The sequence below is a fragment of the Pongo pygmaeus genome, chromosome 2, assembly GCF_028885625.2.
Source record: "Pongo pygmaeus isolate AG05252 chromosome 2, NHGRI_mPonPyg2-v2.0_pri, whole genome shotgun sequence".
Classification (NCBI taxonomy): Eukaryota; Metazoa; Chordata; class Mammalia; order Primates; family Hominidae; genus Pongo; species Pongo pygmaeus.
Window position 1 is genome coordinate 90,667,349 of NC_085930.1, and position 13,193 is coordinate 90,680,541.

Sequence of the window (13,193 nt, forward strand, 5' to 3'; positions counted from 1 at the left end):
GAGAGGGACCAAAAAGAAGACGGACGTCCCGCAAAACCTGTCTTGTGAAGTTTGTGTCAAAATGGAGTTAACTTTTAAATTGTTATAGTTTGTTTAGTGATTCATTTCATTGACTAATTGCTTTGATCTTTAACGTAATAAAAACAGCTGAAAGAGGAAGAGAGTGGGTACTCCCTGTGCTTAACAATTAAGTTTCATGGAGGTAATTCCTAAGGATGGCGGAGCATAAAGTATACCCCAGCTTCATTTGAAACATGGTCTTGCAGCAACAAATTTGTGTTGTATTTTCAGAATATGGCTTGACAGTTTTGAAGGAATTGTAAGTTTGAGAACCACTATAATCCAGATTCTCTCATAGTATAACTTCTTCCCAGGATTGAATTAGACTTGTGGAAATTTATAAACCCATACCAAGATGCACCGTACATGTGAAACACACAGATTTAGAAGAGATTATATATTAAAAAAGTAAAATATCACATAAATAGGTAAAATAAATTTTTATATGAACTGCTTCACGAATTTATGTCATCCTTGCCTAGGGGCTATGTTAATCTTCTTTGTAATCATTCCAAGTTTAGTATACCTGCTGCCCAAGTGAGCGAGCATGTGTACTGATTATGTTTTTAAATGATAATATTGTGGATATATTGAGTTAAACATATTATGAAAATTTCATCTACTTCTTTTTACTTTATTAAGGGAGCTATAAAAATTTAAAGTTACATGTGTGGCTTCTGTTACATTTTTACTGTGTTTTTAGATCTTCACATCACTTTTCAAAGACTGGTGGTTTGGCCCAGAAAATAATGAGTTTGACAGGATTGGGGAAATGAGTTTCTCAGGTGATATATTACAAGTGTTTACTTTCAGCATCTACCAATGGATTTCAGGGCCTATGTAGATTTAGTGCAGTTGCAACTATCTTTTACCTTATTATTTCAAAGTTTCTATGGTATGATTAATATAAATTTAGTAAGTGCTTTGTGCAGAGATAAGAGAGATATATGGCCACTGTCTCTCATTGAAAAGTTCCACATATTTCATTCATTCATTTGTTCATTCAATAAAAATTTATTGAGCTTCTACTCTGTGTTGGCAACAAGGCAAAGCATGTGAGATTTGGTAGCAAATAAAGCACAGCCTCTGCTGTTTGTTGGCCACTTGTATGTTTTCTTTTGAGAAGTGTCTGTTCATGTCCTTTGCCCACTTTTCAGTGGGGTTATTTGTTTTTTGCTTGCTCAGTTGCTTAAGTTCCTTATAGATTCTGGACGTTAAACCTTTATCAAATGAGTAGTTCACAAATACCTTATCTTATTCTGTAGGTTGTTTGTTGATAGTTTTCTTTGCTATGCAGAAGCTCTTTAGTTTAATTAGGTCCCATTGCCAATTTTTTTTTTCTTGTAGCAAGTGCTTTTGAGGACTTAGTCATAAATTATTTCCCAAGGCTGATGTTCAGAATGGTATTTCCTAGATTTTCTTCTATAATTTTAATAATTTTAGGACTTACAGTTAGGTCTTTAATACATCTCAAGTTTATTTTTATATATGTAAAATGTAGGGATCCAGTTTGGTTCTTCTGCATATGGTTAGCCAGCTATCCCAGCACCACTTATTGAATAAGGAGTCCTTTCCTCATTGCTTATTTTTGTCAACTTTGTTGAAGATCAGATGCTTGTAGGTTGTGGCTTTATTTCTGGGTCCTCTATTCTGTTCTACTGGATTATGTGTTTGTTTTTGTACCAGCACCATGCTGTTTAGGTTACTGTGGGCTTGTAGTATAGTTTGAGGTCGGGTAATGTGATTCATCCAACTTTACTCTTTTTGCTTAGTATTGCTTTGGCTATTTGGGCTCTTTTTTGATTTCAAATAGATTTTAGAATAGTTTTTTTTTTAATTCTGTAAAAAATGGCGTTGGTAATTTGATAGAAATAGCATTGAGTCTGTAGATTGTTGTGGGCAATATGACCATTTTAATGATATTCTTCTAATCCATAAGTATGGAATATTTTTCCATTTGTTTGTGTTTAAACGTTTTTGTCCAGTGCCCTTCAACACCTGTGCTTTATCCATCAACTGCCATCCACAGCCTCAGAAAACAGCTCATTTAATTTCTACCAGAAAGTCAGAGAATCAGGAGGGTTACTAACTAAAAGGGTCTTACACGTATATACATAAATCATTTGCCTGGAGAGCCATGCCCTTTGTCTGATGCTTTCAAATGCTCTCTCTTATGGAGAGATGCATAATCCACTCACTTGTAATTCAGAAAGGGGTCCAATGTCAATTTCCTAAAAGAGCTTTCTTTCAGAAGATAGAGAGGATGCATTTTGAACCATTTAATTGCTCCTATGAGTGACTTGCATAATGCCTGTAGAACTATCCAGACAGCACATGTTGCCTGAAACAGCACATGCCAGTCGTTTTCTTTGCTGCCTTTAAAATGAAATTGCATGCACATCTGAAGCTGAATGAGTCTTGATGTGTGATTGCACCTTTACCCCAATTCTAAACAGAAAAGATGGCTTTTTTATTAACTCATTTTCTAGCAGGAAGGGATCATTTCTAAGGAATGAGGGCTTCTGTTTTCAGATTTCAGCTCTAGTACTCACTAACTGATGAAACTTGGACATATTAGCTAGACAGCTTGAGCAGCATCACCTCACTTGAAGGCCACCTTGTGTATTAAGGCAAAAGGACTTTTTAAAAAGTGGCATTTACTTGATTATATAGTAAAATTATGCACATTGTATAAAATGTACACATGCAGGAAAGTATATAAAAGTAACTTAACAATCACCTGTCTTTCCACCACCGAAAATAAATATCATATGTTAATATTTTTGTGTATCTCCTTCCAGTTGTTTTTGAATATTTTTAATAGTGGAAGCCATACTGTATATAATTATGTATTTTGCCTTTTTTACTTGGCATTACTGTGTAAATACTGTGCCTCATAATGAAAATCTTTTTAATGTAATTTGATTTTATATATACCATTACATAAGATAAACATATTATGTAGTCTTAGGAGGAAATATAGGTAGATAAAAGACATTTAAGCCATTAAAAAACACTGAGGTAGATAAAAGCAGCCTTAAAATATTAAAGCCAAATAAATACTAGTATCTGTAAAGTTTAATTCATACTCCCAAATAATGTCCTTTTTGTTGTTTTAAGTTTATAAATTTATTTGCTTAAATTACCACATTTAGAGACAATGGATGTCCTCATTTTGAGAAGATACTTTCTAACAAAAATCAGCTGATGAGGATTTAATAAGCACCAGCCCTTGCCCCATATGAAAGAATTGTGAATTACCAATTACAGCACTGATGCCATTGTTCAGCTGCCTGAGCAAAACATTAAGTGGCACACCTGTCAGAGAAGGAAGAGAAGTAACTGCTGGAGAAGGTCTTAGGAAGCCTTAAGCTGGGCTTTGAATGATGGGGTAGGATTGAAATAAGACTTTATAATGCAGAGCTTTTAACAGTCATATGCCATATTCCTTAATCTACAAATGGTAGGTTTGCAATTATTTCTAAACAACAAATATAAATCCATAGTGCCAAATGCATGCATTTTCTTGAGGCTTCTGGTATGGATGGTGTGTACTTCTGAGAGATGGAAATGGCAAGCAGATAACTCTAGAGGTGATTATGCAATGAGCAGCTCTGAAGGAGTGCAGGAGAATGTTGGCTTACAGATTTTTTTTTTTAAATAAGATTGGCTGGTAGGAGGAGTGGGTGGAATATGTGGAAAAAAGAGGAGAGAGCAATTAGGTAAAAATGTTAGGCTACTCTCTTAGTTAAATATTAAAAATATTGTGGAGCATTTGACTTGATTTATTCAAATGTGCTTTCCCTCCAACTCCTTTTGCAATTTACATCACTGACTCAGCTTTTGTTGGGGCATCAACCTCTAAGAAAGCTTGATGAAAGCTAAGAACCACGGGTCCCAGTTTAAGAAGGGCTGGTTTATAAACGGAGTCTGGTTACATAAACTACTATTCCTCTATTCTTGGTTTGTTTCCCCACCACCAGTACCAGTTCCTTTGGATTTTGTATCAGGTTCATTTGAATTGGAAGAGGAGAAGAAAGCTCAGCTTAACTGACAGCCTCCTTTGTGCTTTGTGCACAGCTCTGTGCTAGGCACCAAACACACGTAAGAGCCCTGTTCCCTCACAATCGCCCTACTGGGCAGCATTTCTACTTGTGGACCGGGAGTGGAAAAGCAAAGAAATGACAGTGGGATATGCAGCAAAGGAGGCTCACAGGGAACAAAGACCCTCAAGAGTGAAGCTATGGTTTTAGGATACAGCTATTCAGTTTTCTATGACTTAGCGTGCAAAGACATGGATTAATTCTGCTACAGAACTGTATTTTAACTGGATAATGGAAGTCATTTTGTTCTCTCAATGATTATCAGAAATTCATGCTCTGAAAAAGAACAGACAACAGACCATTTGTAAAAACAAATCCGAGTAATAAAGAAGTTAATCAGATACTTTCATGAGAATTTCCCCAGTGATTTTAATATTTAGTGGGCATGTACTTGAAAAGCTGCTTCTTAGAAATTGATGCTCGTGAATGATGATGATGATTATATTATTAATAATAATGTGATATGACCACTACTACTAATATGCTTTGAGTGCTCATTATAAATTGGTAGTTATATTGGGTGCTTATGTGAATAAAGTTGCTCATTTATTTGGCCATAGATAACATTATCGTCTTTACCTTTTAGAGGAAAAACTGAGGCCCATGTTCTCCTACACAGAAAATAGTTTTTAGTTCAGGTCCATCTGGTACCAAAACCATGCTTTTGACGACTACTCTCCATTGCTTGTTTGGAGCTGAAAGGGATCTTAGGGAATGTCGTTTCCCAGATTAGGGGCCCGTAATGGTAGTGGCTTGACCAGCATCACACAGGTCCTTAGCAGCAGAGTTAGAATTGCATCCTGGTCTGTGGTTGTAATTAGATTCAGAAAATATGCAGGCCAGTGTGGCCCATTTGAAAATAATCCTGATATTCAAAGATTATTTGTGAGTGATATGGCTATATTGTGGCAATAGCAGCAAAATTAAAAAGCAATGTTTTATGTTAAGATGTAATTGTATGTGTTCAGAATGATGGGGGTGAGAGTCTATTAAAGAAACACCTACAGTGTCTTTATATTCTGATGTGTATGGTATTACCATACACATATTCGTTTCATGGATATTATGCATCATCTACTGTATGACAGGCACTGTGCCAGAGGATGAAAATACAGCAATAGGCAAGACAAACCTCATCCCTCCTCTTGTGGACCTGACAAGAGGAATAAGACAGAAGACTGTTCAAGTAATTAATAAGAAAAACACCAGATAGTGATAAGTGCTTTGTATAATGTTAAAGCTGGGTGATGCAACAGAGACTTCCTGGGAGCTACTTTAGATTGGGCAGTCTGGGGAAATGACAATTAGGCTGAAACCTGAACAACAAAAGGAAACAGTCACATGAGATAAGAGGAATGAGTATTCCCGGCAAATGGAACGATGATTGCTGTGGAAAAGCTCTGAGAAAGGACAAACCCTGAGGTTGGCTTGCTTGAGGAAGAGAAAGAAGGCCTGTGGCACTGGCATCCAGTAAAAGACGGCAAAGGTAATAACATCACAGAGGTGCTCAGGGGTTTGCTCTTGTGGGTATTTTTGAGCCAGAGGAAACAGTTTGAATATTATTCTAAGTACAATGGAAAGCCATTGGAAGTTTCAGGCAGGAGCAGCAACATGATTCAATATATTTTTTTTAAAAGATCACTAACATCTAGAAAGTATGAAAAGCAACAGTAGGAGCTGGGATTTCAATGAGGAAACATGACAAGTGATCAGCAAAGGACTATGGCAAGGATTCAAGTGGCAGCAGTGCAGATGTACAGAGGTAGTAGGATCTGAGCTATATTTGGCAATAGACTCAACAGAACTTGACAACGGATTAAGTGAAGGAAAAAGAAAGAAAAAGCTAAATCAAGAATAATGTCTACATTTTTTGGTTTGTGCGATTGAGTACATGGTGGTATTGTTCATTGAACTGGAGGAGGAAGAGTTGGAGGAGGAAGAGGTTTAGGATGGAAAAGTCCAGAATTTTGTTTGGGTTCTGTTAGGTTTGAAATGCATATTTTACTCCACCATCCAGGTAGAGGCATCCATTAAGCATTGGATGTAAGAGTCTAGTGCTTAGTGGAAGGTCAAGGCTAGAGATGCAGTTTTGAGTGCTATTTGCATAGAAGGTGGCACTTAAGGCCACCTATTAGATGATAACATCTAAAGAGAAAGGACACTGAGGAAAGGATACCCAGGACAGGGCCGTGGCACTCCCCAGCATTTGACATCAAACAGAGGAGGAGGAATAAACCATGGATGCTGGAAAGGAAGGTCAGGGAGTCAGAAGGAAAACCAGGAGAATGGTACCTTGGAACCTAAGAGAAGTTATACAAATAAGATATAGCTGGGTGCCACTAAGGAAAATAAAGAATGATGATGACAAATAGCAATCAAACTGGGCCTGAAGCAGGACTTTTTGACCCCACCCTTTGAACCTGAAGACTTTAAGAATAGGTAACCAGACCACCAGGACAGCTTCAGGCTCTCTCTCTTTGTCCACTTTTACTTTTTCTCTCTCATTCTCTGCCTCTTGACCTCTCTAAGTCTCATTTTTCTGGAGAGTCAGACTTAAAATCTTGTACCTCAGTTTTCTCACAAGGCTAGCAATCTTTTATCTCATTTGTTATTTTTATTCCATTTAGATATATTCAGCATTTTATTCCATTTAGAAACATTCAGCATTTAGAAATATCAAATTGAGGCTGGGTGCAGTGGCTCATACCTGTAATCCCAGCACTTTGGGAGGCTGAGGCAGGCAGATCATGAGGTCAGGAGTTCAAGACCAGTCTGGCCAACATAGTGAAACCCCATCTCTACTAAAAATACAAAAAATTAGCTGGGTGTGGTGATGTGCGCCCATAGTCCCAGCTACTCGTGAGGCTGAGGCAGGAGAATCGCGTGAACCCGGGAGGTGGAGGTTGCAGTTAGCTGAGATTACACCATTGCACTCCAACCTGGGCAATAGTGCAAGACTGTCTCAAAAAAAAAAAAAAGAAAAAGAAAAAGAAAAAAAAGAAATATCAAGTTGGTAGTACCTAAAAATTGACGGGAAATAGCACCCTCTTGACAAAATCTAGATATATAACAGCTGACCCAGGAAAATGAACCTCAGTAGAAATAATGGCCAATGAAAAAAATCACTGTGGCAATATATATTTGAAACATTGTGAATAAAAACTGGCAGATGAAGTAAATACGTATTAAAGATTTTCAAAATAAATGAGCTCACCCCTATGAAAATAATTGATAAAATAAAAATATTGAAAAATTGGAAATGATTTTATTGTGTTGGATAGAAACTTCATTGAAGAATCATGGCCAGGCTCGGTGGCTCATACCTGTAATCCCAGCACTTTGGGAGGCCGAGGCAGGTGAAGTACTTGAACACCTGAGTATGAGACCAGCTTGGCTAACATGATGAAACCTCATCTCTACTAAAAATGCAAAAATTAGCTGGGTGTAATGGTGAGCACCTGTAATCCCAGCTACTTGGGAAGCTGAGGCAGGAGAATCACTTGTACCCAGGAGGCGGAGGTTGCAGTGAGCCGAGATCACGCCACTGCCCTCCAGCCTGGGCAACAAGAGCAAAACTACATCTCAAAAAAAAAAAAACAAAAGGAAATTTGATTAAAGAATTAAATTGGCTTGCCGATATTTGTCCAAGAAACAACTGCCTTGAGGAAGATTCTCCAGTGTTGATTTAAGTCTGATTAATGTTTGTAATCAAGACATTTAGACATTTGTGGCATTGAAATGGCAGGGTCAAATCCTTGGGTCAAAATGTCTTATTCCCTTATAGACCCATTTTGTGCAATAATATTTCATGAACACAAACTATCTTTAAAATACAGGAATTAAAGACTCATTGAAGTCATCTTTAATTTCAAAGACCTTGATTTTAAAAAGTGATCTCTTTTGGACTGTAGTCTTCACTGTCCCAAGACTATAAATGTTAGAGAGGAAATAATTATTCCAGAATCTTATTCAGGAAGAGTTGCAGATTCCTTGCCTGAGCAAGGACAATTTCTAAATTAGTGTCATTTGAATTAGTGCCTTTTCAAACAGTTCTCTCAAAAATACTTGCTTGTTCTTATGCTTGTTTCCTTTTTTTAAAAAATCACATTGGTTTGCAATTGAGGTTAATATTAGTTAAACTCTACTTTGATCGTTAAATTCAGTAACATACTCTGCCAATTACTAGCTGTATGTCCCTAAATACATTACCTAATTTCTCTAATCCTATTTCCTCAACCATAAAGGGGACCAGTAACACACACCCCACAGGGTTATTGTCAGGACTAAGTGAGAGGAAGACTTTAATGCCCTGTTTTTTTTTTATTTGGAGACAGGGTTTTGCTCTGTTGTCCAGACTGGAGTGCAGTGGAAATCACAGCTCTCTGCAGCCTTGATCTCCCATACTCAAGCAATCTTCCTGCCTCAGCCTTCTGAGTAACTAGGATTACAGTTGTACGCCACCACACCCGGCTAATTTTTTTTTTTTTTTTTAACTAAAGACTAGGTCTTGCTATGTTGCCCAGGCTGAATGCCCTGGTTTAAAGTAGATGCTCCATGAAAGTCTTTACTATTGCTACTATTGTTAGTATACTGTACATTTTCTATGTACACAACATAATTACTTTAGGTATTTGGTCTGAAAAATTTGTCTCCCAAATAGTTTGAAAATTTTCCCAGGGAAGGGTTAGGCTCTCATCCTTTATTAGTGTCTTTCATTCCTCTGTATCAGTCATAGCAGAACACAGCTGGCAGAACACAGCTGCCTCACCCAGACTGGATAATTGAGGGGTACGTTATGAAGGGATTATTTAAAGAAGGTTGGACAGAGCAAGGAAAATCTATAAGGGATGGAGAAACACCCTGGGGCTAGCAACAGCAGGGAGCCCATAGTTTGTAGAGGCAGGAGAGGAGGTTACCGGTGAGAGCTTGGAGCACAAAAGACAGGCCACTCAACAAGAACTGTGGTTTTAGAGAAGTGCCAAAGTGCTAGCTGGCAGGAAGGAGCCAGTAGATTAAACACTCCAACCTCTCTCTCTTCCCACCCTGATCTCCTGCTGGTGCCTCTCATTAGCTGAGCTCAACAGAAAAGCATCAGGCAAGGAAGCTGGTTACAGCAGTCTGTAGAAATCAGCATCCCTGAACACAGAGCAGAGGGGAAAAGAAGAGAATGGATCTAGGGAAGTAAAATGAGAGTAGGCAGCAGAGCCTCTCCAGCCTTCAGTTAGTACAGCTGCTTTACATATAGTTAGTGCTGATACATGTTTGTGGAAGGAAGGGAAAGGAAAACTGATTGAAGGCAGTTCATAAACTATAGACGACTCAACTTTAAATGAAGATTGAGAAAAACACTACGTAATAGCATAGTAGTTTTGAGGTGAGATTTGAAATCAGACCAACCCCAGTGTGAAATCAGACCAATCTCTTAGTGCTTCCTAATGGAGTGATCAAAGGCAGTTACTAAATGACTTAGCCTCAGTTTCTTCCTCAGACAAAGGGAGATAAAGTTAATACCTACTTCATAGGTTGCCTTTGAGGAGTAACTGAGAGGATGGATACAGTACACTGGGCACAGAAAGCAGTGCTTCAGAAATGTTAGCAAATGAATTCTCAATAACAGTGAGCGGTTCTCAACTGGGGACAATTTTGACCCCTAACCCCATTCCAGGGAACATTCTGCAGTGTCAGGAGGTATTTTTGGTTGTAACAACTGGGGAGTGCTATAGGCATGTAGTTGGAAGAATCCATGAATCCTCCTTAAATATCCCACCATGCCTAGGACTGCCACCCACAACAAAGAATTATCTGGCCCAAAATGTCAATAGCTCCGAGATAAGAATTCCTTCCCTGTACTGATTTCATCTCTGTATTTCCATCCTTGGGCCTCTATATTTCTTGATACTGGTTCTTAAAATCCATGATTATTTATACTTTGTTCACTCTCAGTAAATTTGAGATTTTTGTCCTCCTCTTCCCATTATAAGGTCAGGACATACTGTGTATATGGCACTTCAATACTATGTGATTTGTCTTTACACCATTTGAAGCAAATAAATATATAAATAAATAAAGATAAAATATAAATCACTGTGATATGTTGTAATCTAAACTACAGCCACCCAGTATTAAAGCACTTATGTCAAATACATGCTATAGATTTTCAAGGCAATAACAAGACACAATACACAGCTATTTCTCAGGGTGTTTCAAATCACCAGGGAGCAACATATTGAAACATGTTTTACTGCAGCTCTAATCTCTGATGAACCTCTTCCCAAAAGAAAAAAAAAAAGCCAGAAATAAACTCGTGAGGCTAGTGAGTCTAAACTAGGTCAGTGGAATTAAACATTAATATAAATAAGAGCTGTCCTTCAACATAATGGGAATGTATTTCCTCTCTCTCAGTCACTCACCCCTCTCACCCAACTCAGCCCTATTCTACCCAGAATTGCCCCTGGCAACAGTGGCCTTTCCCCTTGAGAAAGCTATTAAAATAGAATGCCCTTGGCCTCAAGATGGCTCTGAGTCTTCACTAGGTGTTTCATCTCCTCCAACCTCAAAGGGGGAGTGGCTTTCCCAGCTCCCCAGTTTATTCATTTATCTGTCCATTCATTCATCCGTCAAGTATTTATTGTGGTCCTTGACTTAAGCAGTACAGACATAATGGTCCCTGTCTACATGTAGCATGTAATCAACTGGGGGATGGAGACATTCATCAAGTAAGCAAACAAATTAATACGTCCTGATTGTGACCAGGGCTGTTCAAGGAGCAGGGAGGCACCAGAGAAAATAAAATCAGAGTCCTACTGAGGCAGTGTGGTCAGGAAAGGTCTTTTTGAGGTAATGACGTTTCCAGTGACATTAGAAGGCCTTCCCAAAGAAAGGTGGGAAAAGGGTACCTAGGGAGAAGGACCAGCCTGTGCAAAGGCCCCAAGGCAGGGAAAAGTTGGATCTGTTCAGGGACTAGAAATTGGCAAATGAGGCTTCACTGGTGAGAGGATGTAGGACAAGATCAGCAGGAGAAAAACTTGAAGTTACCCTGAAAGTTATCCTCTTGTATCCTGGGAAAATGAGAGGATTTTTAAGCTACACGGTGACTTACTATCTATTAACATATTTGAGTGCTGTTTCTATGGGCCAAAAACACTTTACAGATGACAATGCTAACACTCACATTCACCTTGTGAGATAAGAATGATTGTTAGACCCACTTTTACAGATGAAAAGTGGAGGCACAAGGAGGGTAAGAAACCCAGGATCATATAGTTATATATCAGGGTTTCTCATCTCACCACTGCTGACATGTGGGGCAAGGGCCATCATGTTCATTTTGAGATGTTTAGCAGCAACACAGCCTTCTACCCACTAGATGCCAGTAGCAGTCTCCCCCTCACCTCCAGTTGTGACAGCTAAAAAATATGTCCAGACTTTGCCAAATAGCCCTGGGGAAGAGGTCAGCAAATCCTCTCTGGTTGAGAATCCCTGCTATATAGAAAAAAAAAAGGAAAGCATCTCAAATGCCATTATTCAGTAATACCCCTACCTTAATGTCTTACAGCCTCTTTAATAAGCTTTCTCTGTGTTTTCAAGGATCATTTGTCTCAGAGCAGGGCTTCCCTCCTTCCCCAGCTAGTGGATACTTGATCTTGCGGATCTACCCACTCAGTAAATCACCCAGCAGGTGTAGCAATGTGGAGTTGCAGGGTTCAGCTCTCCTATGCATTAAAACACACCTTGAAGGCAGAATAGTGGAAGCTGCTAAGAGGAGGCAAAGCACAGAAGAGGCCAGTGTTCTCTGCCTCAGCCCTGTCCTTTCCTAAGTGTTCTTCTTGCTCATCTCAGAAGCCTACTCAGCACTATTAGGTGACTGCCATCTGAGTCTGAGAACTAGTGCCTCTTAACAGTGTGGACGTATTGCTGGCAATGACCTATCTGGGGACACAGAAGAATGCCTCTTTTCTCTGGATCAACATTCTGAACCAGACCAGAGAATAGTAGGAAAGAGCAGGATGGCTGGGAATTGCTTAGTGACCCTTGGGAAAGATTGTACACCATAGTGAACTAACTTCAGGTTCCTGATTTGAAAAACTGTGAAGGTGTCAAGCATTATGAATGTCCACTGGATAAGTAACCTATCAATGTTTGTTTATTCATTCAATTCATTCAATACCTGGGATTTTAAAGGTATATTTTGAGCTCTTTTCACTTTGAATCCACCACCTTCATCCAGGGTCTCTAAATCGACCCTCATCAAAATCTATCAGCCAGAGATTCACTGATTCATTCAATTAAAATGTTTTAGGTGTCTGTCACTTTGAAGATGCTGGGCACCTGTTAGAGAGATTAGGCGAGGTTGACCTAATCTTGAAGAGGGGTGAGTGGGAGGTGGCTCAGTGAATATGATGGCTGTTTAGAGATTTGAAGAATGAGTAGAAGTGAATTAGGTAAAGAAAGTGGCAAGAAGGAAAACATTCCGGGCAAAGAGTACAGCATTTACAAAGAGACAGCAGACAAGCTGGTTTTGTAGGTTCAGAATTTTTGGACAGTATTTCAAGAAACTCATGAGAGTGTGTTTTACAGGTATGTAGATTTGTGTGTGTGCACATGTGTGCATGTGTGTCTTAATTTGGCATCATTATGCACTGTCCACACTCTATAATACTAGGTTATAGTCAAAATTTGGCTTGGCCTTATGTGTCCTGTGGCTTAATCATGTTCCACTGATACACATTATTTGCTTACACAGAACAGACTGTTGCTGTGTAGGTCAGCTTTGGGAGGCAAAGTTGCCAGTCTGAATCTTTCTCCTCACAAAGACTTCACTGGATAGAAACCACAAAGCAATGTTTTAAAACAAGCAAAGTGTGCTAAAACAAAGAGTGATGTCTGCACGATTGTGTCCAACAAAATAACTATAAAGAAAAAAATTAAGATTCAGGAAAATCTAGACGGGCTCAATGATTACAACTGTAGAAAGAACATACATTTTGAGGTCAGAACCACCTGGGTGTAAATCTCACCTTCACCTCATGT

The 13,193-nt window shown here is 38.8% G+C and overlaps 1 protein-coding gene and 1 non-coding gene across 9 annotated transcripts in view; one reads left to right on the forward strand and one right to left on the reverse strand.

The window, feature by feature from the left end:
* Positions 1-13,193, forward strand: part of CADPS (calcium dependent secretion activator) — a 472,988-nt gene that overhangs the window by 55,707 nt on the left and 404,088 nt on the right. The window lies entirely within an intron of this gene.
* On the reverse strand, positions 494-605 carry LOC129034379 (U6 spliceosomal RNA). Its single transcript, XR_008501868.1, has one exon. It is a non-coding gene; the product is annotated as a U6 spliceosomal RNA (small nuclear RNA).